General features: G+C 45.2%; 1 protein-coding gene across 4 annotated transcripts in view; it reads left to right on the top strand.

Moving 5' to 3' along the window:
- The window catches only part of GCNT4 (glucosaminyl (N-acetyl) transferase 4), a 113,675-nt gene that overhangs the window by 807 nt on the left and 84,885 nt on the right, over positions 1–27,983 (top strand). For 3 of the 4 annotated variants that reach the window (XM_056540059.1, XM_056540074.1, XM_056540048.1), the window contains exons 1-2: positions 93–143; positions 3,730–3,888. The exons of the other annotated variant lie outside the window; for it this stretch is intronic. The gene's annotated coding sequence lies outside the window, so the exon portion shown is untranslated. Of the gene's footprint in view, positions 1–92; positions 144–3,729; positions 3,889–27,983 lie in introns of those variants that run through there. 4 annotated transcript variants of the gene reach the window in all.

The following is a 27,983-nucleotide window of genomic DNA, read 5'->3' as shown; positions in this document are numbered from 1 at the left end:
GGGAATGGTTGCTTAGTAACGCTTAAAGGGTTGGGGCCAAGGGACTGAGGAAGAAAACGGCAGTTAGGAGGAAGTGAGCACAGAGCAGCAGCAAAGGATACTGGGACCTGTAGTATAAAGACAGCATGTGGGGAAGGGAACAAGTAAGAGGGCAGAAAGGTGTATTACATCCTTGTACAGGAGATTTAAAAGGTCACTGTAGAAAAATAGATGCAATGTTAATGTCCTAAGCTGATCTGAGTTTTTTTTTTTTATTCCGTTCATCGGAGAACCCCTTTAATATAACGGTGTGAGGTTAAGACAGGTCAAAAATTTACCTAACAAAATTTGTGTCCGAGGAAGCCTAATGCTGGCAATACTGGTCGGTATTTATTGGTATTTTTTTTTTAAAGAAAATACTGTTTTACTTTTGCCTATATTTCAGAGAAATGTGACCTTTCAGAGAAACTATTTTCACTAGTTCATCGTTTACTGCAAAGTCACAAAGACAAATCTTACAAATGTTTCTGTGAGTTATCTGTCATAGTAACATATATATATTAAGTTTAAAGAGGAAAATGCATGGATACAATTTTTTATTTATTTCTGAAATTATGTCATCTGTCATTACTTTCACTGTTCTTGATACTGTTTCAACCAACATGAAAAAGGAATTTATTGCAGATGTTATTTCAGACTTATTTTTTACATCAAATAGTGAATTTGCAGTTTCTAAAAAAAAAAAAAGGCCAAGGCACAAAAAAAGACGTAAAGAATCTGCATGACCAAGTTACATATATAAGCATCATTTTTTTTCTTTGATATGACAGGTACACTCTAAAGTGGTTAAATGATACTTAGTGAAGGCTTCCTAAAAGGTCATGAAATAATAAAATACCTGATGCTAAGAAATAGAAAACTAATTTTCATTTTGAATAGGAACATGATTACTTTGTTACTGAAGTAAAGTGCACAACATTGCTTATTGTGCAAGACTACCATTGCATTTACAAGAAAAGGAAGAGTTGAAAAATAATTTAAAACACATTCATAAGGACTTTCTACATAGTTCAAACTTAAAATCACCATAAGGTGATTTTAGTATGTACCTGGCAGACAGTAATGGGCATGCTTAGGAAGGATCTGCACTTATCTTGGGGCTAAATGACTATGTTGTGAGATTACCATAACACTGTGGCTAGCTTTTTGTGAACTGGAATTTCCTTTTTGAGTTTTCTTCTTTGCCTACAAATCCCATAATCCCATTTTCCTCCCTCCCCCACATCAGCCACCCCACCCAATGAAACATTAATGAACTACATCCTTTCAAAAGACCTGTGGTTTTTAATTAGGGTGCCTACAGCTGTTGCATTAGTTACAGATTGATCTCTCCCCCCCCCCCCCAAGCAATCGCTCCACCCTTGAAGCATACAGGCTCCTTGTCATCAGCTAACTAGTGAGTCAGGTCTCGGGCGAATTGCAACCTGGGAAAAATCTGAGACAACAGTAATTTTGTATGCTGTTAAAAATAAATATTGGGGTGAAAATCGCATAAGAATTGTGAGAAAACCATCACACACAGGTGCAGACACTATATTATGAACTACACTAACTTTACAGCCCCTGTAGCATACTCAAATAAAAGAAATTCCTGGAATACCCCTTTAAGAAGGCAAAAGTTAGAAACTCATTTGTCCAGGAAGCAGAAATGTTTGTGTTGAGAAAAAGACAGCAGCAACTGGAAGGAACTTTTTAAAGCTACGGTCCCAAATGTCCTACTGCGCAGCACATTTTGCGCAGCTTGAACTATGCTGCCTTAGCACTACGTAGGACCGTAGCCTTAAAAAGTTCCTTCCAGTTGCTCCTGTCTTTTTCTCAACATAAACATTTCTGTTTCCTGGATAAATGAGTTTCTAAATGCTGCCCTTCCGCATTTTTAAGTTTGAACTATGTACAAAATTAAGAATTTTTGAATGATTTGTTTTTAAGGATCTTTCAATTCTTCCTTTTCTTGGTGAAAGCAAATGTAGTCTTGTACAATAAGCAATGCTGTGCACTTTACTTCAGTAACAAAGTAATCATGTTCCCATTCAAAATGAAAAAGAGTTTTCTATTTCTTAGCAGCAGGTATTGTGGCGGGGATCGGCTCTGCGACCGAATACCTTTTGCAGTACATAGAGTGGCTCCTAAAACCATTGCTGCCATCCACCCCTACATACATCAGAGACACAGGAGCTCTTCTGACCGCACTCAGCAAATTTCCACTGGCAGGAGTCTTACAAACTCGCATCAGTGGATTTCGAGAGCCTGTACACCCGCATCCCCCATGGGCCGGGTGTACAGGCTGTCTGTGAATTTTTATCTGAGGCAGAGAAAACGGAGGACTTTGTGTCCTTTGTTTGTGACACTCTGCGTTTCATCCTCAATCACAATGAGTTCAGAGATGGCGAGGATTGGTATAGGCAGGAGACCGGCACGGCCATGGGCACGCCGGTCTCCTGCACTTATGCCTATCTTTTCCTCGCCATCTTTGAATGCAGATATGTCTTTTCTCACATGAATCCCTTCTCCAGAAACATTAAATTGTTTGTAAGGTATGTTGACGACATACTGGTCGTCTGGGACACATCAGAAACAGAGTTTTTTTTTTAAATTTGTCACCTATCTCAACCATGACTAATGAAGAGAATATGCTTTTCACTGCCTTGTTTTGGGGGTGATGAGCTTTATTTTTAGATGTCAAGCTAAAGGTGGTCGAGAATACCCTCTTTACTGAGGGTTTCAGAAAAACCACAGCTCGGAATGCATTACTCCATTTTCATAGCTCTCCCCCACCACGTTAAGCAGAGTACACCGTATTCTCAGTTCCTTCGTTGACGGAGAATCAACAGCACAAATCAGACCTTCGCCTCCCAAGCCCAAGGGGTTACTAGCAAGGCAATACCCTACCAACATCATCGAGTCTAGTCTTTTATGAGCAAAATCCTTAGATAGGTCACAATTACTTAATCCCAAGAGAAGGTGTGTGACCACCCCCAAAAGGTTCACTTTCTCCCTGGCCAATTCCAACATGAACCAGAGTGTGGTTAATGCAATACGCCGCCACTGGTACATGTTGGAAGCAGACCCTGACCTCCATGAAATGGCCTGACACCCTCCCCTTATCACATTTAGGAACATGACCATAGGCGAGAAACTGAAGAAGCTACAAAACAAGACAGATCATCAGTCAGCAGGCACTAACTGGCTAACTAAACATTCCTTAAAGGGCAACTACCCTTGTAGATCCTGCCCACACTGCATACATATGCAGGCAGGCATATGCTTTGACTTGCCGTTGTGACAGATTCTATGTGGGCAAGACCATCAGGCAACTCCAGGTCCGGTTCCAGGAACACGTTCGTTCCATAGGGACCGGTACTGGAGCCCCGAGGTTTATTGCCCACATGAATCAGGCACACGGGGGCAATCACAGTGAACTGAAGTTCTTTGGCTTGGAAAGAGTCCCACCCCTCCATAATGGAGGAGATCGTGGCAGGGTCTTGCTTCAAAAAGAAGCTCATTGGATTGCACGGTTTAATGCAACTGGTAACATTGGTCTAAATGACCGGAATGAATATAATTCCTTTCTGCAATACCTATGCACTTTTTATATTCTGACACCAGTTTGTTGTTTGTTATTATTTATGTTTTTGATTCCTTCCTGTATGTCACATTACCGCTGACTAACCCACGTGATATCCACGTCAGCCAGGTTGCTTAGCGACTGCGATGCGTACCCTCTACAAAAGTGGAGGTTATGCACACAGACGCCGTTCCGGCTAGAGGAAGTGCATGAGCCGCACGAAACAACTCCCCCGCCTGTGACCTGTACCCTGTCTGAGAGACTGCAATAAACATACCTGCTTGGTGAGTGCCGCCTGTCTGTCTTCCTTTGCTTCATAGTTACATAGTTAGTATGGTTGAAAAAAGACATACGTCCATCAAGTCCAACCAGGGTGTTGAAGGGAAGGGTGTAAGGGGATAAGGGGCAGTGATGTAGTTTTATAATTCTGCATAAGCATTAATGTTATTTTGTTCCAGGAATGTATCTAACCCTGTTTTAAAGCTGTTAATTGTTCCTGCTGTGACTAGTTCCTGAGGTAAACTGTTCCATAACTTCACAGTCCTTATGGTAAAGAAGGCATGTCGCCCCTTTAGACTAAACCTTTTCTTCTCCAGACTGAGGGAGTGCCCCCTCGTCCTTTGGGGGAGTTTAACCTGGAACAGTTTTTCTCCATATTTTTTGTATGGGCCATTTATATACTTATATACGTTTATCATATCCCCCCAACTAAACAATTGTAACCCCTTTAATCGCTCCTCATAGCTAAGATGTTCCATGCCCCATATTAGTTTAGTAGCACGTCTTTGCACCCTTTCCAGCTCCGCAGTGTCCCTTTTATGTACAGGCGACCAAAACTGAACAGCATATTTCAGATGAGGCCGTACCAATGCTTTATAAAGGAGAGTATTATGTCCCTGTCCCTTGAGTCCATGCCTCTTTTTATATTTTATATTTTATTATTTCATGACCTTTTAGGAAGCCTTTACTTAGTATTATTGAACCACTTTAACCTCTTAAGGACCCAGGGCGTATGGATACGCCCTCACACCCTGGGCCTTAAGGACCCAGGGCGTATCCATACGCCCATGCGTTTTCCGGTCTCCGCCGCTCGCCGGGCGGAGATCGGAACGGCATGCCTACTGATATCGTTCAGTAGGCATGCCGTGCAAATGCCTAGGGGGGTCCCGGGACCCCAGCAACGTTGGCGATCGGCGCAGATCGCGAACGAATTCACGTCCGCGATCTGCGACGATTCCGGTTTTTCGGGTCACTTGTGACCCGACGACCCGGAAAAGGAAGGTGATCAGCGGTGTAGGATACACCGCCAATCACCTCCTGTTGCTGGGGAGCGGTGACAATACTGTCACCGCCCCAGCAACACTGCTATTGGCCGGCAATCGTCGGCCAATAGCAGTGCAGCAGAGGAGGGGTTAACGGTCCCCTCACGCAGCTTTGCCCGCTTGCTGAGTTCAGTCAGCGGGCAGAGCTGTGTGAAGAGGACCGGGATCCCCCCCTCGGAGTGCCAGAGCCCCCCCAGAAAGAAGAGGAGCCCCTAGATCAGGGTCAGCTTGTTGCAGGGAAAGGTAGGGTAAAACAGTACAACAAAAGAGAAAGTAAAAGTAAAAAAAATAAAATAAAAAAAAGTAACCCCCCCTCCTGACCCCCTAATAGGTCCCCAAGGGTCCGCCATCACCTGATCTGTGTGACCCCGGGCCCTATTAGGGGTTCAGGGCGCTGCTTGTGCCACCACTTTTTTTTTTTTTGGCAGCAGCTTTTTTTTTTCTGTTACAGTTACACCAAGCACTACATACTTCCCTGCCTCAACCCCCTCCCACCCCGCCACCGTAGAAAAAAGGCGATGGCCCGCCGGGCATTTTCGGTAGCGGAGGCTTACGCTTTTTTAGCCTCCGACTCCGAATCTGCCAGTGAGGACGATGAAGATCCAACATTTTTGTGTTCTTCATCGCCCTCCTCATCATCTAGTAGTGATGATGAGTCTCCTGTACGGCGGCGGAGACGTCGCCAGGCGAGGCCACGCACCCCCCATGAGAGTGACCCAGTGGCCGACACTAGTACGGGTGGCAATGCTGCTCGTAATAGGAGTCCGGCCCCCCAGACAAGTGCACCGGAACCCCCTTCCGGTGATCCTGTCTGGAGCCCCCCAGAGGGTTATCAGCCACGGATTCCTGAGTATGTTGGCGACTCAGGAATCCAGATTGACACGGCTGGGTTCAGTGATCTGGACTTTTTAAAGTTTTTTTTCAGTGACAGCCTGGTCAATCTAATGGTGGAGCAAACGAACTTGTACGCCCAGCAGTTCATTGCCCACCACCCCGATTCCTTTTTGGCCAGGTCCAATGAATGGCGCGCAATTTATGCAGCGGAAATGAGGACATTTTGGGGCCTCACGCTGCATATGGGCCTGGACAAAAAACCAAGTGTCCGTCATTACTGGAGCAGGGATGTCCTCTACCAGACCCCGCTGTACAGTATGGCGATGACACGGAAGCGGTACGAGGCGATTCGGAAATGCCTGCATTATGCAGATAATGAGGCATGTCCGCCCCGAGGTGATCCCGCCCATGACCGGCTTTACAAAGTGAGGCCGGTCATCGATCACTTTGGGGCCAAATTTTTGGAGGCCTACGTACCGCTCAGGGACCTCTCGGTTGATGAGTCTCTCATCAGTTTTAAGGGGAGACTCAGCTTCCGCCAGTATATTCCCTCGAAGCGGGCGCGGTATGGCGTGAAGCTCTATAAACTTTGTGAGAGTACCTCCGGGTACACTCTCAAGTTTAGGGTGTATGAGGGACGAGATTCCCGTATTGAACCCCCAGAATGTTCCCCCACTCTGGGTGTTAGCGGGAAAATCGTTTGGGATCTTATGCACCCATTGCTGGATAAGGGTTACCACGTGTACGTGGACAACTTTTATACCAGCATACCTCTCTTCACATCCCTTGCCGCCAGATCCACGTCCGCTTGTGGGACCGTGCGGAAGAACCAGAGAGGCCTCCCTCTAAATTTTGTAAAGACGCCTATCCCCAAGGGTGAGTCCCGTGCCCTCACCCATGATAACCTGTTGTTGGTCCGGTATAAGGATAAGAGGGATGTCCTTATACTCACCACTATTCATAGGAATGGCAGCACCCCTGTCCCTGTGCGAGGTACCGTGGGACCGGTCCTCAAGCCCGATTGTATTCTGGACTATAATCGGTATATGGGGGGAGTTGATCTCTCAGATCAAGTCCTCAAGCCATATAATGCCATGCGGAAAACACGGGCATGGTACAAAAAAGTTGCGGTCTACATGGTACAGGTTGCCATGTACAACGCTTTTGTACTATCCCAGTACGCTGGCAACACAGGGACATTCCTCCAGTACCAAGAAGAAGTCCTAAGGTTCCTGATCTTTGCTGACCGGGAAAGAGCAGGCCGGACTTCCCAAGGGTCTGGAGTTGTAGGTGCTAGGATCGTCCCAGGCCAGCACTTTCCAGGTGTGATCCCCCCCACTGGAAAGATGGGACGATCCCAGAAAAAATGCAGAGTGTGTCGCAGGAAGGGGAGACGGAAGGACACCACGTATCAGTGCGACACTTGCCCCGATCATCCGGGCCTCTGCATAGGCTGCTTCAGGGAGTATCACACTTCCATGGAGCACTAAATTTTCCCTTTTCATTTTAATTTTCCATAATTTGACCAATGTACCAAGTCCAGAGTACATTCAAAATTGTTAACCCCATAAATCACTAAATTGCCCAAAAAATCTGAAAAAAATCCTGATAAGACCTCTGGGGGTGTTTTTTCAGAAATGGGTCATAGGTCACTGAGTCACTATCATCGGGGACTTTTTATGTTGCCTCAAATGCGCAGCGCTCTCTCTCCACCTGAGCGGGTGCGTATTTGAGGCAACAGGTTAGGGACGGCCACACACATCACATTCCCAGAATGATGATTCAGAGCGTAGGGTTTGGGGCGGGCATTTTTTTTTTTGTTTTGGCTATGCTCTGGGTCATCATTCTGGAAATATATCCTGTTTTATTATTTTATGATTTATAGTTTTCTGGCCCACTGTACCCCATATTACGGGCCTCTGTACCCCACCTGTCTACCCTAGTTATGGCCCGTTGCTCCCCATAGTGTTCACCTATTTTAGGGCTCAGTGCTCCCCCCCATTAACGCTCCTTGAGGGGGGGGGTCCCACATCCTGGCTGCTATAATAAGCTCAAGGCCCCTGACTGACCTCCCACTCCAAGACCTGCTGTGCACCCACGGAGCGAAAATCATCAGAAATTAAGGTATGTCCTTACTCCAAAAAAATGTATTTACAAATTTTGGGGGGTCTTTTCTGCTGTTAACCCTTGTAAAAATGTAAAATTTGGGAAAAAAAACACATTTTAGTGAAAAAAAAATGCTTTTTTAACATATGCAAAAGTCGTGAAACCCCTATGGGGTATTAAGGCTTACTTTAACCCTTGTTACGTTCCTCAAGGGGTCTAGTTTCCAAAATAGTATGCCATGTGTTTTTTTTTTGCTGTCCTGGCACCATAGGGGCTTCCTAAATGCGACATGTCCCCCCCATTTCAGCAAAATTTGCAAATGTGACGCCTTCTCTTCTGAGCATTGTAGCACCCCTGCAGTACACTTCAGGTCCACTTATGGGGTACCTCCATACTCAGAAGAGATGGGGTTACAAATTTTGGGGGGTCTTTTCTGCTATTAACCCTTGCAAAAATTTGAAATTTGGGGGGAAACACACATTTTGGTAAATAAAAAAATAAAAAAATGTTACATATGCAAAAGTCGTGAAACCCCTGTCGGGTATTAAGGCTCACTTAATTCCTTGTTACGTTCCTCAAGGGGTCTAGTTTCCAAAATGGTATGCCATGTGGGTTTTTCTTGCTGTCTTGGCACCATAGGGGCTTCCTAAATGCGACATGCCCCCCGAGCAAAATTTGCTCTCAAAAAGCCAAATATTACTCCTTCTCTTCTGAGCATTGTAGTTCGCCCATAGTGCACTTCAGGTCCACTTATGGGGTACCTCCATACTCGGAAGAGATGGGGTTACAAATTTTGGGGGGTCTTTTCTGCTATTAACTCTTGCAAAAATGTGAAATTTGGGGGGGAAACACACATTTTAGTGAAAAAATTAATAATTTTTTTACATATGCAAAAGTCATGAAACCCCTGTGGGGTATTAAGGCTCACTTAACTCCTTGTTACGTTCCTCAAGGGGTCTAGTTTCCAAAATGGTATGCCATGTGGGTTTTCCTTGCTGTCCTGGCACCATAGGGGCTTCCTAAATGCAACATGCCCCCGAGCAAAATTTGCTCTCAAAAAGCCAAATATTCCTCCTTCTCTTCTGAGCATTGTAGTTCTCCCATAGTGCACTTCAGGTCCACTTATGGGGTACCTCCATACTCGGAAGAGATGGGGTTACAAATTTTGGGGGGTCTTTTCTGCTATTAACCCTTGCAAAAATGTGAAATTTGGGGGGAAACACACATTTTAGTGAAAAAAAAAATAAAAAATGTTTACATATGCAAAAGTCGTGAAACCCCTGTGGGGTATTAAGGCTCACTTAATTCCCTGTTACGTTCCTCAAGGGGTCTAGTTTCCAAAATGGTATGCCATGTGGGTTTTTCTTGCTGTCCTGGCACCATAGGGGCTTCCTAAATGCGACATACCCCCCGAGCAAAATTTGCTCTCAAAAAGCCAAATATTACTCCTTCTCTTCTGAGCATTGTAGTTCGCCCATAGTGCACTTCAGGTCCACTTATGGAGTACCTCCATACTCGGAAGAGATGGGGTTACAAATTTTGGGGGGTCTTTTCTGCTATTAACCCTTGCAAAAATGAGAAATTTGGGGGGAAACACACATTTTAGTGAAATAAAATAATATTTTTTTTACATATGCAAAAGTCGTGAAACCCCTGTGGGGTATTAAGGCTCACTTAATTTCTTGTTACGTTCCTCAAGGGGTCTAGTTTCCAAAATGGTATGGCATGTGTTTTTTTTTAGCTGTTCTGGCACCATAGGGGCTTCCTAAATGCAACATGCCCCCCAAAAACCATTTCAGAAAAGTGTGCTCTCCAAAATCCCTTCTGAGCCCTCTACTCCGCCCGCCGAACAATTTACATAGACATATGAGGTATGTGCTTACTCGAGAGAAATTGGGCTACAAATATAAGTATACATTTTCTCCTTTTACCCCTTGTAAAAATTCAAAAATTGGATCTACAAGAACATGCGAGTGTAAAAAATGAAGATTGTGAATTTTCTCCTTCACTTTGCTGCTATTCCTGTGAAACACCTAAAGGGTTAAAATGCCGACTGAATGTCATTTTGAATACTTTGGGGGGTGTAGTTTTTATAATGGGGTCATTTGTGGGGTATTTCTAAGATGAAGACCCTTCAAATCCACTTCAAACCTGAACTGGTCCCTGAAAAATAGGGAGTTTGAAAATTTTGTGAAAAATTGGAAAATTGCTGCTGAACTTTGAAGCCCTCTGGTGTCTTCCAAAAGTAAAAACTCATCAATTTTATGATGCAAATATAAAGTAGACATATTGTATATGTGAATAAAAATTTTTTTTATTTGGAATATCCATTTTCCTTACAAGCAGAGAGCTTCAAAGTTAGAAAAATGCAAAATTTTCTAATTTTTCATCAAATTTGGGGATTTTTCACCATGAAAGGATGCAAGTTACCACAAAATTTTACCACTATGTTAAAGTAGAATATGTCACGAAAAAACAATCTCGGAATCAGAATGATAACTAAAAGCAGTCCAGAGTTATTAATGTTTAAAGTGACAGTGGTCAGATGTGCAAAAAATGTCCGGGTCCTCGGGTGTAAAATGGCTGGGTCCTTAAGAGGTTAAAGTGTATCTGTCATATCAAAGAAAAAAAGTATGCTTTATATATGTAAATTGGTCATGCAGATTCTTTACATGTCTTTTTTTTTGTGCCTAGCTTCTATATTTGGCTCACAAATCCATCTGTTCTGCTGCTCATTCATTTTGACATCCACTGCACAGGAAGGGGCATGTCTAAGGCAAGCACTGAGCCCGCCCTCACTCACCATGCATTTACTTCCTTCCTAAGTCTGCTGTGCTGTGCTGGGTCTCTTCATCCAATCACTGCAGACTGATCTGTAACTCCCCTCTTCTCTGTATTCAGGAGTCTGATAGACAGGACAGTGAGCACCGAGGAGTGCTAGTCCGGCCCTCACTTCTTTTACTTTGTCTCCGCATGTGCTTCAGCTGGCACAAAGATGATGCTGCAGCCAGACAGGATTATGTTCTGGATGGTATGGGGACCCCTAGTGGTATTTTATTAAGCCATTATTTCTATAAAATGGAGAAAACATTTTTTATGAAGTATATTCGAAAGATCAATGTTTTATATGAAAGGTTTTTGATTCTGCCAGTGCCTATTTAAGTAAAAAAAAAAAAAAATACCAATCCAAAATCCTATTGTAATAAAATATGTCAGTACTCTGTATTAACAGTGGGAAGTGTGTGGAAAATTGTTCTCAAGAAATTTGATGGGGAATCCCTCTCCCTTGCGGAATTTCAGCTGCAGGCATCCCGCAGTGGATTAGTTACATGTGAAAGTACCCTTATCTGGTTGAATGCTCATCTTCCACATTTCTTGGATCGTCCTAGTCTCAGTTTTTGGGCCTCTCTAGGTGTTAAATATCTGGAAGACATCTTCCCTGATTTGACTAATTTTATTTCTTTTCAGTCATCTAGGGAAAATCGAAATATCTATGCCTCTAGCAATTTTATATATCTGCAGTTAAGACATGTGGTGTGGGCTGAATTTGGATCCGTACAGGTCTCCCTTACTGTATCTGGTTAGGGGCCCATTCACACTGCTGAATTTCTGCCCCCACAAAGATCTCCAGCAGAAATTCAAGATTCAGGCCCTTCCAAAATAATTAACATGTTTATTTTTTTCTTGGAACTGTATTGTCATTTATGGAGACGCAGTATATCTCCGGGATGGAGATTGAGCAGTGTGGACAGGCCCTTAACCCCTTAACAATGTAGGCCGTAAATGTACGTCCTGGTGAGGTGGTACTTAACGCACCAGGACATACATTTACGTCCTGTACATCACCGCGAGGATTGCAGCGATGCTCGGGTCATGCACGGCAGTTCCCGGCTGCTGATAGCAGCCAGGGACCTGCCGGTAATGGCAGACATCCGCCATCTTGCGCATGTCTGCCATTAACCCCTGAGATGCCATGATCAATACAGATCACAGCATCTGCGGGAGTGCAGTCAGAAAAATGCATGATGGGATCACCCGCAGCACTGCTGCGGTGATCCCATCATCTGCCTCTGTCCGTCTCCCGGCATCTCCTGCTCTGGTCGAAAATGACCGATAACACTGGTTGGTGCTATGCCTTATGCATAGCACTGAACAGCATTAGCAATCAAATGATTGCTATAAATAGACCCCTATGGGGACTATTAAAGTGTAAAAATAAAAGTGTAAAAAATAAAAGCAAAAAAAAAAATTTGAAAAATCCCCTCCCCCAATAAAAATGTAAATTGTCAGTTTTTCCCATTTTACCCCCAAAAAGTGCAAAAATTTTCTTTTAATAAACCCATTTGGTATCGCCGCGTGCGTAAATATCCAAACTATTAAAATATAAAGTTAATTATCCCGGACGATGAACGGCGTGAACGTTAAAAAAAAGTCCAAAATTGCTCCTTTTATTCTAACATTTTATTCCAAAAAAAAGTGCTAAAAAATGTATTAAAAGTTTTATAAATGCAAATATGGTATGAAAAATAATTACAGATCACGGTGCAAAAAATGAGTCCTCATACCGCTGCTTATTTGGAAAAATGAAAAAGCTAAAGTTTGCGATTTTTTTAAAGCTGTGTAATAATAGAAAAGTATGTAATCATGGGTATCATTTTAATCGCATTGACCCACAGAATAAAGAAAATATGTCTATTTTACCGTAAAGTGTACAGCATTGTCAGGGTATAAAGCAAATGTGCTTTATACGGAAAAAGAAGGATCAAATAAAAATATCAACAGGGTTGATCCTATGAGGTGGACATAAAAAAACACCTCAAAAAGAGTACATTTGTAGGTAGTTTATGTTGTGCAATAGTAAAACCCACTACTAACGGTTAGATAAAATATAACAATAATTTATTGTATTCACAATATTAAAACAGTTGAAATTATTGACACAAAACAATATACCATATTTATCGGGGTATACCACGCACTGGCCTATAACACGTACCCTAATTTTATCAAGGATATCTGGGTAAAAAAAGTTTTTTACCCAAATATCCTTGGTAAAATGAGGGTGCATGAGTGTGCATGTGTATAACCCGATACACTGTTTCTGACCCCGCAGAAGCCCCCCAGGAAAGGCAGGGGGAGAGAGGCCCACTTCTCTCCCCCTGCCTTTCCTGGGGTCTAGAGTCTTCAATGCAACGTCATTCGTCATTGCTCCTCGTAGCGCATAGCAATGACGCAGGAGACGCCACACCGGAGCCAGAAGCAGCGTGGACCCGACCCCGGCAACAGGTAATTATAAAACCGGGGATGGGGGAGGCAATGGGGCAATGGCGCCGGCAATGGGGCAGTGACACCGATAGAGAAGCGACAGCAGCAGGGCTCTAGACCCCAGGAAAGGCAGGGGGAGAGAAGCGGGCAGCGACGGCCTCTCTCCCCCTGCCTTTCCTGGGGGCCAGAAAACCGAGGATGGGGGAGGAAATGGGGTAGTGGCGCCGGCAGTCTCTGGATCCCAGAATCGGCAGGGGCAGAGAATCGGGCAGCGACGGCAGGTCTCTGGACCTGAAAAAGCCGCTGCAGTTCATTGATTTAAATCGCCCGCTTTAAATCATTGAACTGATCAGTGGCTTATCGGCGTATAACACGCAGTTAGACTTTAGGCTAAAAATTTTGTTATATGCCGATAAATACGGTAATTATATATGCAAGTATGCAATATTCAGATTTGGCCACAAGATGGCTCTATACTAAACACCAAGTACCTTATCAACTAAACAACACTAGAGGGCAGCAGAGTCACCCTGAATACGGCAGGAAATATATTTAATTTCAATGGCAATATTATGCACACAACTATTTGCTCTGCACAGATTATAACCAATTTTAGATATCGGGTAATATAGTATCCCCAAATTACCTGGCCTGATATTAATTCCCTAGAATATGGATTCTAGGGCAGAGATTTTCCTCTGAGTCAATTTAGTTACAATAGTCGGTAAGATGCATTTTTACCGAATAGTACTATATATATGACTTAACAACTCTAGCAGTACTCCTCCTCAGTAAAGCAGGGCACGACTAAATTTCAAGCCAGTTAATTTATTAATATTTCAGATAATGGAATCTATACATTACCAGATATCTATGTTTTTAGCCTCCAAGGTAAAGGGTTTCTGGGAAGTTTTTCTTTATGATGAGCCCTATGTCTTGTGATGACATTTTCAGAGATCGATCTCCCCCTCACTTGGACACAGCTTTTTAACTTATTCCTTATCTGAGTTATCCACCCATAACAAATATGATGTCATTCGGGGGGGGGGGGGGGGGGGGTGCCTATGTAGAGTGGGACCTAGTTATTCCTAGGTTAACCACAGATGGCAGTCTAGGATAAGAAATAGATTCTACAACTAGCTATAATAACTACAATTGGGATATATATATATATCATTTGACTATATTATTTATACAATGGTTTATTACATGGATGACTGGAAATTTTCTAAAATGATGTATCAAAATATAAAAGTTGTATCCACATGTGTTTTTAACCCCTTAAGGACTGAGCCCTTTTTCACCTTAAGGACTCGGCCATTTTTTGCAAATCTGACCACTGTCACTTTAAACATTAATAACTCTGGAATGCTTTTAGTTATCATTCTGATTCCGAGATTGTTTTTTCGTGACATATTCTACTTTAACGTAGTGGGAAAAATTTTTGGTAACTTGCATCCTTTCTTGGTGGAAAATCACAAAATTTGATGAAAAATTTTTAAATTTTGCATTTTTCTAACTTTGAAGCTCTCTGCTTGTAAGGAAAATGGATATTCCAAATATTTTTTTTTTATTCACATATACAATATGTCTACTTTATTTTTGCATTATAAAATTGATGAGTTTTTACTTTTGGAAGACACCAGAGGGCTTCAAAGTTCCGCAGCAATTTTCCAATTTTTCACAAAATTTTGAAACTCGCTTTTTTTCAGGGACCAGTTCAGGTTTGAAGTGGATTTGAAGGGTCTTCATATTAGAAATACCCCATAAATGACCCCATTATAAAAACTGCACCCCCGAAAGTATTCAAAATGACATTCAGTAAGCGTTTTAACCCTTTACGGGTTTCACAGGAATAGCAGTAAAGTGAAGGAGAAAATTCACAATCTTCATTTTTTACACTCGCATGTTCTTGTAGACCCAATTTTTGAATTTTTGCAAGGGGTAAAAAGGAGAAAATGTTTACTTGTATATAAAACCCAATTTCTCTCGAGTAAGCACATACCTCATATGTCTATGTAAAGTGTTCGGCGGGCGCAGTAGAGGGCTCAGAAGGGAAGGAGCGTCAAATGGTTTTTGGGGGGCATGTCACCTTTAGGAAGCCCCTATGGTGCCAGAACAGCAAAAAAACCCACATGGCATACCATTTTGGAAACTAGACCCCTCGGGGTAATAGCAGAAAATCCCCCCCAAAATGTGAAGCCCAATTTCTCCCCTCGGGGAACGTAACAAGGGATAAAGTGAACCTTAATACCCTACAGGTGTTTCACGACTTTTGCATATGTAAAAAAAAATAAAAAAATTTACCTAAAATGCTTGGTTTCCCAAAAAAATTACATTTATACAAAGGGTTAAAGGAGAAAATACCCCCCAAAATTTGAAGCCCAATTTCTCCCGATTCAGAAAACACCCCATATGGGGGTGAAAAGTGCTCTGTTGGCGCACTACAGGTCTCAGAAGAGAAGGAGTCACATTTGGCTTTTTGAAAGCAAATTTTGCTCTGGGGGCATGCTGCATTTAGGAAGCCCCTATGGTGCCAGGACCGCAAAAAAAAACCCACATGGCATACCATTTTGGAAACTAGAGCCCTCGAGGAATGTAACAAGGGGTTAAGTGAACCTTAATACCCCACAGGCGTTTCACGACTATTGCATATGTAAAAAAGATTAAAAAAATTTTACCTAAAATGCTTCTTTTCCCAAAAACTTTACATTTTTAAAAGGGGTAAAAGCAGAAAATACCCCCCAAAATTTGAAGCCCAATTTCTCCCGAGTACGGCGATACCCTTAACTGTTGCCTTGAAATACGACAGGGCTCCAAAGTGAGAGCGCCATGCGCATTTGAGGCCTAAATTAGGGATTGCATAGGGGTGGACATAGGGGTATTCTACGCCAGTGATTCCCAAACAGGGTGCCTCCAGCTGTTGCAAAACTCCCAGCATGCCTGGACAGTCAACGGCTGTCCGACAATACTGGGAGTTGTTGTTTTGCAACAGCTGGAGGTTCCGTTTTGGAAACTGTGGTGTACCAGACGTTTTTCATTTTTATTGGGGAGGGGAGGGGGGCTGTGTAGGGGTATGTGTATATGTAGTGATTTTTACTTTTTATTTTATTTTTTGTTGGTGTAGTGTAGTGTTTTTAGGGTACAGTCGCACGGGCGGGGGTTCACAGTAGTTTCTCGCTGGCAGTTTGAGCTGTTGCAGAAAATTAGCTGCAGCTCAAACTTGCAGCCCGATACTTACTGTAAGCCTCCGCCCATGTGAGTGTACCCTGTACATTCACATTGGGGGGGGGACATCCAGCTGTTGCAACACTACAACTCCCAGCATGCGCTGACAGACTGTGCATGCTGAGAGTTTTAGTTTTGCAACAGCTGTAGGCACACTGGTTATGTATCACGGAGTTTGTGACCTTACTCAGTGTTTCAAAACCAGTGTGCCTCCAGCTGTTGCAAAACTACAACTCCCAGCATGTACGGTGCATGGTGTAAGGTGACTGCTGGGAGTTGCAGTTTGCAACAGCTGGAGGCACACCGGTCGTGAAACACTGAGTTAGGTAAAAAAAAAACTCTAAGTTTCACAACCAGTGTGCCTTCAGCTGTTGCAAAACTACAACTCTCAGCAGTCACCGACAGCCAACAGGCATGCTGGGAGTTGTAGTTATGCAACCAGCAGATGCACCACTACAACTCCCAGCATGCACTTTAGCTGTTTGTGCAAGCTGGGAGTTGTAGTTATACAACAGCTGAAGGTACACTTTTCCATAGAAAAAATGTGCCTTCAGCTGTTGCAAAACCATAAGTCCCAGCATGCCCAAAAGGGAATGCTGGGAGTTGTGGTGGTCTGCCTCCTGCTGTTGCATAACTACAGCTCCCAGCATGCCCTTTTTGCATGCTGGGAGCTGTTGCTAAGCAACAGCAGGAGGCTGTAACTCACCTCCTGCTGCTGCTCCATCGCAGGCTGTCCCTCGCCGCCGCCGTCGCTCCTGGGGCCCCGATCCCAACATGGACGCCGGGGATCGGGGTCCCCAGCACCCGGGGTCGTCTTCCCGCACCCGCTCACGTCCTCCGGAAGAGGGGCGGAGCGGGTGCGGGAGTGACGCCCGCAGCAGGCGCCCTGATTGGTCGGCCGGTAATCCAGCCGACGAATCAGGGCGATCGTGGCCACCTCACCCCTGCAGGCTCTGGCTGTTCGGGGCCGTCAGAGACGGCCCCGAACAGCCAGTAATTCCGGGTCACCGGGTCACTGGAGACCTGATTGACCCGGAATCGCCGCAGATCGCTGGACTGAATTGTCCAGCGATCTGCGGCGATCGCCGACATGGGGGGGCATAATGACCCCCCTGGGCAATATGCCGGGATGCCTGCTGAACGATTTCAGCAAGCATCCGGCTCCGGTCCCCAACCGGCTAGCGGTGGGGACCGGAATTCCCACGGGCGTATGGATACGCCCTGCGTCCTTAAGGACTCGGAATGCAGGGCGTATCCATACGCCCTGCGTCCTTAAGAGGTTAATCTACATGGACAATATCTTATTGGATGCTATTATAACAAATTATATTAAATATATGGTACTATCTATCATTTGTATATAGACAACACTCTGCTAATCATCTTAATATTACATTGATTACAGCCTAAGACCTTTAATTCAATGCCTTGCTAACTTCAGACATTTTACTGGTATTTTGGAAAGACACTATGTAAATGCTGACAAACTTGTTTTGCCATCCAAAGTTCAGAGACCATAGGATAAGTATTGTTTCAGCTCAGCTCAAACATGCACTTTAAATAACATGTTAACCCCTTAAGGACCCAGCCAATTTTCACTGTAGGACCCGGCCATTTTCTGAACATCTGACCACTTTCACTTTAAGCATTAATAACTCTGGGATGTTTTTACCTTTCATTCTGATTCCGAGATAGTTTTTCGTGATATATTCTACTTTATGTTAGTAGTAAAATTTTGTCGATACTTGCATCGTTTCTTGGTGAAAAATTCCAAAATTTGATGAAAAAATTGAAAATGTTGATTTTTTTTTAACTTTGAAGCTCTCTGCTTACAAGGAAAATGAATATTCCAAAAAATTATATATTGATTCACATATACAACATGTCTACTTTATGATTGCATCATAAAGTTGACATGTTTTTACTTTTGGAAGACATCAAAGTGCTTAAAATTATAGCAGCAATTTTCCAATTTTTCACAAAATTTTCTAAATCAAAATTTTTCAGGGACCAGTTCTGTTTTGACGTGTATTTGAAGGGTCTTCTTATTAGAAATACCCCACAAATGACCCCATTATAAAAACTGCACCCCTCAAAGTATTCAAAATGACATTCAAAAGGTTTGTTAACCCTTTAGGTGTTTCATAGGAATAGCAGCAAATTGAAGGAGAAAATTCAAAATCTTCATTTTTTACACTCGCATGTTCTTGTAGACCCAGTTTTGGGATTTTTACAAGGAGTAAAAGGAGAGAAATCTTCCTAAAATGTGTAACCCAATTTCTCTAGAGTAAGGAAATACCTCATGTGTATGTCAAGTGTTCGGCAGGCGCCGTAGAGGGCTCAGAAGGGAAGGAGCAACAGTGGGATTTTGGAAAGTGAGTTTTTCTGAAATGGTTTTTGTGGGGCATGTCGCATTTAGGAAGCCCCTATGGTGCCAGAACAGCAAAAAAAAAAAAAAACACATGGCATACTATTTTGGAAACTACACCCCTCAAGGCACGTAACAAGGGGTCCAGTGAGCCTTAACACCCCACAGGTGTTTCACAACTTTTTGTTAAAGTTGGGTGTGTAAATGATTTTTTTTTCACAAAAATGCTAGTTTTCCCCCAAATTTTACATTTTTACAAGGGATAATAGGACAAAATGACCCCCAAAATGTGTAACCCCATCTCTTCTGAGTATGGAAATACCCCATGTGTGGACGTCAAGTGCTCTGCTGGCGCACTACAATGCTCAGAAGAGAAGGAGTCACATTTGGCTTTTGAAAAGCAAATTTTGCTGAAATGGTTTTTGGAGGGCATGATGCATTTAGGAAGCCACTATGGTGCCAGAAGAGCAAAAAAAAAAAACCACATGGCATACTATTTTGGAAACAACACCCCTCAAGGAACGCAACAAGCGGTACAGTGAGCCTTAACACCTCACAGGTTTTTGACGACTTTTTGTTAAAGTCGGATGTGTAAATGAAAAAAAAAAATTTTTTCACTAAAATGCTGGTTTTCCCCCAAATTTTACATTTTTACAAGGGGTAATAGGAGAAAATGACCCCCAAAATTTGTAACCCCATTTCTTTTGAGTATGGAAATACCCAATGTGTGGATGTCAAGTGCTCTGCTGGCGCACTACAATGCTCAGAAGAGGAGGAGCGCCATTGAACTTTTGGAGACAGAATTTGGTTGGAATAGAAGTCGGGGGCCATGTGAGTTTACAAAGCCCCCCGTGGTGCCAGAACAGTGGAACCCCCCCCCCCACATGTGACCACATTTTGGAAACTACACCCCTCACAGAATTTAATAAGGGGTGCAGTGAGTATTTACACCCCACTGGCGTTTGACAGATCTTTGGAACAGTGGGCTGTGCAAATGAAAAATTACATTTTTCATTTTCACGGACCACTGTTCCAAAAATCTGTCAGACACCTGTGGGGCGTAAATGCTCATTGTACCCCGTATTACATTACGTGAGGGGTGTAGTTTCCAAAATGGGTCACATGTGGGGGGGGGTGGTACATTGTTCTGGCACTATGGGGGCTTTGTAAACACACGTGGCCTTCAATTCCAGACACATTTTCTTTTCAAAATCCCAATGGCGTTCCTTCTCTTCTGAGCATTGTAGTGCGCCAGCAGAGCACTTTACATCCGCATATGGGGTATGTTCTTACTCAGAAGAAATGGGGTTACAAATTTTGGGGGGCTTTTTTCCTATGTTTCCGTGTGAAAATGAAAAATTTAGGGTAACACCAGCATTTTAGTGAATTTTTTTTTTCATTTTTCCATCCAACTTTGATGAAACACCTGTGGGGTGTTTAGGCTCACTATAACCCATGTTCCGTTCTGTGAGGGGTGTAGTTTCCAAAATGGGGTCACATGTGGGTATTTCAGTTTTTGCGTTTATGGCAGAACCACTGAAAAATCAGCCACCCCTGTGCAAATCACTAATTTAGGCTTCAAATGTACATGGTGCGCTCTCAATCCTGAGCCATGTTGTGCGCCCGCAGAGCATTTTACGCCCATATCTGGGGTATTTCCGTACTCAGGAGAAATTGAGTTACAAATTTTGGGGGCCTTTTTTTCCTTTTAACACTTGCGAAAATAAAAAGTATGGGGCAACACCAGCATGTCAGTGTAAAATGTTTTATTTTTTTACACTAACAGGCTGGTGTAGCCCCCAACTTTTCCTTTTCATAAGGGGTAAAAGGAGAAAAAGCCCCCAAAGTTTGTAGTGCAATTTCTCCCAAACGGAAATACCCCATATGTGGCCCTAAACTGTTTCCTTGAAATGCGACAGGGTTCCGAAGTGAGAGAGCGCATGCACATTTGAGGACTAAATTAGGGGTTGCATAGGGTTATTCTACGCCAGTGATTCCCAAACAGGGTGCCTCCAGCTGTTGCTAAACTCCCAGCATGCCTGGACAGTCAGTGGCTGTTTGTGAGTTGTTGTTTTTGCAACAGCTGGAGGCTCCATTTTGGAAACACTGCTGTACAATAGGTTTTTCATTTTTATAGGGGGGACAGTGTAAGGGGGTGTATATGTAGTGTTTTACCATTTATTTTGTGTTAGTGTAGTGTAGTGTTTTTAGGGTACATTCGCACTGGCGGAGGTTTACAGTGAGCTTCCTGCTAGAAATTTGCGCTGCGGCGAAAAATTTGCCTCAGCTCTTACTTGAAGCAGGAAACTTACTGTAAATCTGCCTGTGTGAATGTACCCTGTATGTTCACATGGGGGGACAAACCTCAAGCTGTTTCAAAACTACAACTCCAAGCATGCACTGACAGACGATGCATGCTGGGAGTTGTAGTTTTGCCACAGCTGGAGGCACACTGGTTGGAAAACCTTCAGTTAGGTTCTGTTACCTAACAGTATTTTCCAACCAGTGTGCCTCCAGCTGTTGCAAAACTACAACTCCCAGCATGTACCGACATACCGTGCATGCTGGGAGTTGTACCTTTGCAACAGCTGGAGGCACACTGGTTGGAAAACCTTCAGTTTGGAAAATACTGTTAGGTAACAGAACCTAACTGAAGGTTTTCCAACCAGTGTGCCTCCAGCTGTGGCAAAACTACAACTCCCAGCATGCATGGTCTGTCAGTGCGTGCATGAAGCCTCCACCGACGGGTAAGTGGATCTTCGGCGCCGGTCCTCCGTAGTTTCCCTGTCCTGCCCCGCCTATTGTTGGTGGGCAGAACGGGGAAAACTAAAGTTAACCCCCCCCCCGATCTGCTATTGGTGGTCGCGTCTAGACCACCAATAGCAGGGATAGTAGGGGTGGCACCCCTGCCACCTCACTCCTATCTCTTCAGGGGGATCGTGGGTGTCTTAGACAATCGCAATCCCCCTTATATTCCGGGTCACCATAGACCCGTATGACGCGGAATCGGCGCAAATATCAAGTGTGAATTCACTTGCGACATGGGGGGGTCTGATGACCCCCCTGGGATTTGCGCGGGGTGCCTGCTGATCAATATCAGCGGTCACCCCGGTCCGGTCCCCGCCCGGCAGACCCAGGTACACAGGGCGTATCCATATGCCCTGGGTCCTGTACGGGTTAAAATACACACAGATGAGCTTGTTAAACAATAGTGGCTTATTTGTAAACTCTTATATTGGATTAGCAGACATCTGGACTAGGATTTTCCCATTGCTCTCACTCCCCTGGTAAAACAATTTATTATATGTCTACCTTGAAACAGAGAGCAACAAGATGAAGTCAGCACTAGACAGAAAACAGGAAAATTCTGGCCTCAGAGCCATGATTTAGGTATTCCATAATCAAGATAAAATTATATCTTGATTTATATTTATACTACTTGTGTATATGCCTGACAAATCCCCCTTCGTTACGATATAAACATTGAAATATAAAAATGTATTATAGTGGAACGCTTTACAAAGGGCTCTTATACCAGTTCATCAAGAATCATGGCATCTGTACTTGGTTTATGATGTTCAAGCCAGAACCTTGCTAATGTCTTTCTAAAAAAATTGCATCCATCGTATCATCTTGACAGTTATGAAATTCAACCATCCAAGAATAATAACCATCAATATGCCCCAAACATAATCGACTCGCCATACCCAAATAGAAGGGGTTAGTATGGCCTTGTCCAACGTAGAATACTGCAGGGTTTCCATGGTGACATTGTCTTTTCGAATGACCATTCGGACCATATGACTAGGTTTGTGATCTAAAAGAAATTTCAAATTCTGGTTTTGGAAGGCATCAATGCTCTCTACTTCTCCCTTTATGTCTTCTAACTCGACAGGATATAAAGTCTGATTTCCAATTGTAATCGTAGAGTTACGAGGTACTTTTATAATAGAGACAGGAGAAGGCAGTCCAATGACCTTCATCATCACATGATCCTTTGAAAAAGCCACTTGTCCTGTATCAAAATGAGGTTTACTGTATTGTCCTCCTGGACTTTGGACATGGTCACCTGGCACTTTTCTGACCCGTGTTTTTCGTATTCTAGTCCGCATAGAGCATTGGTGGCATCATAATTGAAAGGATCGCCGTCACAATGGTAATTATTGTCCCGGAATGTTACACAATTGTCCAGAATCGGGACTGAAAGCCAGTCTGGTTTCCAAGGTTGATAGGCCACAATGTCAGGGGTTTGGATCCCCACATTCCTGGTTCCCACATTATGAACCCTTTTCATTTGGAATACATTGTTCGCAGTAACAAAGAGGATGGAAAGAAGAAAACAAATTTCCATTTTTCCAGGGTCAATATACAATGGCAATCCCCATATTGAAGGCTAAGTTCAATTGAATGCCTTCTACTTTGTCATCACTGACTTTCTGTAACATTTTGCATATGACATCATATGACACAAAGTAGAGGGGAATGCGTCCTTCCCTTAAATCTTGCATTCCACTTTGGACCTCATCATGATAAACTTGGGTATGAGAATCAATGCGTTCTTTAATAAAAATTAGTTCTTGTTAAAATTTTTCGGTACTTCCATGAAGATTTATTGAGTGGGTCAACAACTGTGAATGTAAGTTTGTGGTAACAATTGTATCCTCCAAATTGGAATATAAATCTGATAGGTGTTGTTTTTGGTTCTCCATCTCTGCGTGAAGAGACATCAGATTCATCTTTAGTGATCCGATTTCAGATTCTAGAGTTTTAATGGAGATAGAATTGGCGGCTGATACGCCAGTAGATACATCAGCGCCTACCACTCCAAAGAATATGGCAGCAACAATTGCTGGAATGAACCTTCCTCTATCGGCTCCATTGGGGGACACCGTGGGTGTATCTTTCTGTCTCTAGGAGGTGTGACACTATGTTAATAAAAAAAAGTCAGCTCCTCCCATCAGAATATACCCGCCTTCAGGCTCTGAGCTAGTCAGTTTAAGCTTAGTGTCTGAAGGAGGTGGACAGGTCTGGGCTATCCAGACCAGGTCTTTTGTTTTCCTAGTATAGGGACGTGTTAGTCTTTTATTCCTTTTTCTTTCTGTTTTCAGGTGGGGACTCAGGGACTGCGGTTCCCTGTTTCCCCATTGCGAGTAAGGGGGCATAGACATTGCGTATATGCGCTGGTAACCCCCCCTTGCCAACAGTCAGCGCCTGGGTGGTACCTCATGGGTCCGGGTCCCCCTATGTCTCTGCTCGCCTCGCTCGCGCATAGCAGCCAGGCGTGATACAGGGACCATAAGCTGGCTGAAGACTTCACTGAAGACTCCATTAGGTAAGTTCTTCTGACTGAGGGAAGTACCTTTTTCCACAGGTACAGCCTCGCAACCTCTGGAGACCCCCTGTTTTGGCCCACCTCAGTTTTTGGGGCTTTTTTAACAGGGGCTGCATTTGCTGGGGGAGCAGTTTCACTAAGGGGACATATATTACAAAAATTCCTTTATTGTGTGTGTGTGGTGTGTGTTTTTTTGGACACTACTTAACGCCTCATATGCGGCTGTCAGCCGCGGCGCTTTTCAGCTCAAGCGCTCTCAGTGCCGGCTTATATCTCCCTTCACAGCGCCTTATATGCGGCTGCAGCCGCGGCGCTGTTATGAGCTGGGCGCTTCATCGCTGGCTCAGTTTTACATTCATTTCACCGGCAGAGGCTGCCGGTACTCTGGCCGCCCGCTCTGTTCCCCCGAGCGCATAATACAGTCAGATGGGCGCTCGGGACAAGGAGCGGGCGCCATGACAATTCTTCCTCGACGCTTGTAGCTCCGCCCACTGACCGTGGGAGAGCTCTCAGAGGCGCGAAGCAGCGCCCAATCAGCGCCGTGGGCGCGATTTTCTGTGTTTAGGGGTCAGTTACTCCGCGCCTTGCTCCAAGCATGCCCCTCCCTCCCTATTGGCTGGCCTTATGAGTCTAGCTAGCTGCACAGTGCAATGTCTCCTCACTGCAGCTGACAGGGGACACAGATCTGGGTGAGAAAGTGCCTGCCTTCTCCTTTTTAACCCATTATGTCCGTATCCAGGGCTGTTCATCCCTCTAAACAGAAACTTGGGAATTTTGTGACTTACTATACCTGTCAGCACTGTAATACCAAGATGCCTGGCTCCGCTGAGCCCGCTTGCTCTGCCTGCTCCTCTTCTCCCCCAGACCCCCTGGTGCCCCCTGATGCCCCTTCGGTCCCGGTGGGTTCAGCCGCTCCACCATCCTGGGTTTCTTCCCTGACCCAGTGTATGGCTGACTTTTTCCAAGTCTCCCGTTCGGTGGCTGAGGCCTCCCGCTAAATGGTGTCCGCTTTGAAGGGGTCATCCCGGCGCAGGACCTCTGAGAGGGCCTGCTCTTCGTCCCCTCGTACCTCACGCTCTCACAAGCGTGCTAGGGGTGCCTCGTCTGACTCTTCCATTGAGTCTTCGGATAGACGTGGGCGTTCCCCTTGCGGCTCCCGCCCCTCCCTATCATCTGAGCACAAATGTCGCTCCTCTAGAGGACGTTCTCGGAGTCGCCGCTCTGCCACGCCAGAGCCGTGTACCCGGTCTGAATCGCCCTCTACAAGACTGCCTCTACTCATTCACATTCCCCTGGTGAACTAGTGGACGAGGCTTCCGAACCGGCATCTGACCCAGAGGACCGCTCGGACTCAATTGCTATGGTGAACTCATTGGTGACAGCCATAAGAGACACCTTACCCTTGGAGGACCCAGGATCTTCGAATGTCAATCCAGAAGTATCCTTTCATCATACTAAGCCTGCACCTAAAAGGTTCAGCTCTCTCGCTGACTTTGATGACATTCTTGAATCCGCATGGAAACATCCAGACAAGAGATTCCCGGGAATCAAGACAATTTAAGAGCGTTATCCATATAACAAGGACCTTGTCGCTAAGGTGGCTTCCCCTCCCTCTGTGGATCCACCAATCTCCCGGATCTCTAAGGTGACTACACTCTCTCTGGCAGATGCCGCTGCCTTCATGGATCCCGCGGACAAGAGGGTAGAATCTTTAGCGAAGTTCACTTCTGAAGCAGCTGGCTCTTCTGTTCTACCCATCTTCGCCTCGACATGGGTGTTCAAGGCCCTGTCGTAGTGGTGCCAAAAGCTTTCTGCCGCTCTATGTGGCTTAAAGCTTGGAATACGGATGCCGCTTCCAAAAGGTCTCTCACTGAGCTTCCCCTTACGGGCGGCCGTCTTTTTGGCAAACGCCTTGATGAGATTCTCTCTGAGGCAATGGGAGGTAAGAGTTCCTTGTTACCTCAAACTAAGGCTCGCCCTACTTCCCAAAGGAAGTCCTTTTCCTTTCGGTCCCTTAGGACCTCTGACCCCAGTAATGGGTCCGGGCAGGCGCCCTCGCGGGACAAGAAGGCTCCCTCGTTCTGGGCACGCCAGTCTTGGAAGTCGGACTCCAACCGCCCAAACCGGGCAACTGCAAACCCACTTCTGCATGAAGTGAGCCCCCACCCATGGTTTCTTTTCTGGTGTGAGGTCGTCTCTTGTTTTTTCCGAGACATCTGGACCTCACACATTCAGGACCCTTGGGTCAGGGACGTGGTGTCCAACAGTTACCGGATCGAATTTGCCTCCCTTCCGAGGGATCGCTTCTTTCGATCCCGGGCCCCCCGTCTCCTCCTCTGGCGAAGCAATTTCGGGCAGCTCCCCAGTCTCTGCTTCTCCAGGGGGCTATCGTTCCCGCCCCTCCGGGGGAACGTATTCGGGGTTTCTATTCAAATCTTTTTGTGGTCCCCAAGAAGGACGGTTCTGTGCGACCAATCCTAGACCTCTTGCGTCTCAACTGTCTTCTTCTCATCCACCACTTTCGAATGGAATCTCTCCACTTGGTGGTGGCGTCCCTGGAACAAGGGGAGTTCCTTCATCGGTGGACATCAGGGATGCCTACCTCCATGTGCCAATATTTCCGGGCCATAATCGGTACCTCTACTTGCAGTTCCAGAGGGGCATTTTCAATTCGTAGCCCTCCCCTTGGTCTAGCCACGGCTCCTCGGGTCTTTACAAATCCTTGCGCCAGTGATGGGCTTGTTACGGTCGAGGGGTATCTCGGTGATACCCTATCTGGACGACCTTCTCATCAAGGCTCCAACCAGAGCCCAGACTCTGGAGAATCTGGACATCACTCTCCACACTCTGATTCACTTCGGGGGGATGGTCAACCGGGACAAGTCAGTCCTCCGTCCTACCCAGTCTCTAACCGTTCTGGGATTTTGATTCGTCCAGCCTCTGCCCGAATTTGTCTTCCGCCGGACAAACACCAGGCGCTTCGGGCAGGGATCCGATCCCTTCGGGCCCAGGTATCAGTCTCCATCCGCACTTGTATGGAAGTCCTGGGTCGGATGGTGGCAACTATGGAGGCCGTACCCTTTGCCCGTTTTCATTACCGTCCCCTTCAATAGGCGATTCTCTCTCGATGGAACAGGACTCCTCTGTCCCTCGATCGTCAGATTGTTCTCCCTCTCAGGGTCCATCAGTCTCTGCTCTGGTGGCTTTGCTGCTTTCTTCCCTTCACTGGCAGGTTGTTACAGCGGATACCAGCCTGTCGGGCTGGGGCGGCGTGTTCAGGGATTGGACGGTTCAGGGACTCTGGTCTTCTCCGGAGACCCTTCTTCCGATAAACATATTGGAATTACGGGCGATTCTTCTTTGTCTTCTTCATTGGGAGTCACGTCTTCAGTCCTGTCCTGTCCGCGTTCAGGGCGGCACTCGCAGCTCGGCAGCCATAGCCGAGATGACCAAGATTCTCACCTGGGCGGAGAACAAGGTTCCGGCCTTTTCGGCAATTCTCATTTCGGGAGTGCTCAACTGAGTAGCGGACTTCCTCAGTCGGTCCTCGCCCGCCCCGGCGAGTGGTCTCTTCATCCGGAGGTCTTCACGAAGCTCTGCGGCCTCTGGGGCATTCCGGACATGGATCTCTTTGAATTTTGGCACAATTGGAAAATTCTTCCGTTTGTGTCCAAGTCCGGGACCCTCGGGCTTTGGCCATGGACGCCCTAGTGATTCCTTGGGCGGGGTTTGCCCTACCTTATCTGTTCCCTCCTCTTCCGCTCCTTCACAGGGTGCTGAGGAAGCTCGAGGCAGAGGACGTCTCCGCCATTCTGGTAGCTCCAGATGGGCCCCGAAGGTCGTGGTACGCCAACGTAGTCAAGCTCCTGGACGACGCTCCTCTGCGCCTTTTGCCCCACCCGGACCATCTATCTCAGGGTCCTC

The sequence above is a fragment of the Hyla sarda genome, chromosome 1, assembly GCF_029499605.1.
Source record: "Hyla sarda isolate aHylSar1 chromosome 1, aHylSar1.hap1, whole genome shotgun sequence".
Lineage (NCBI taxonomy): Eukaryota > Metazoa > Chordata > Amphibia > Anura > Hylidae > Hyla > Hyla sarda.
Note: the sequence above shows the minus strand (reverse complement) of the source record. Positions and strands in the feature narration are given on the sequence as shown.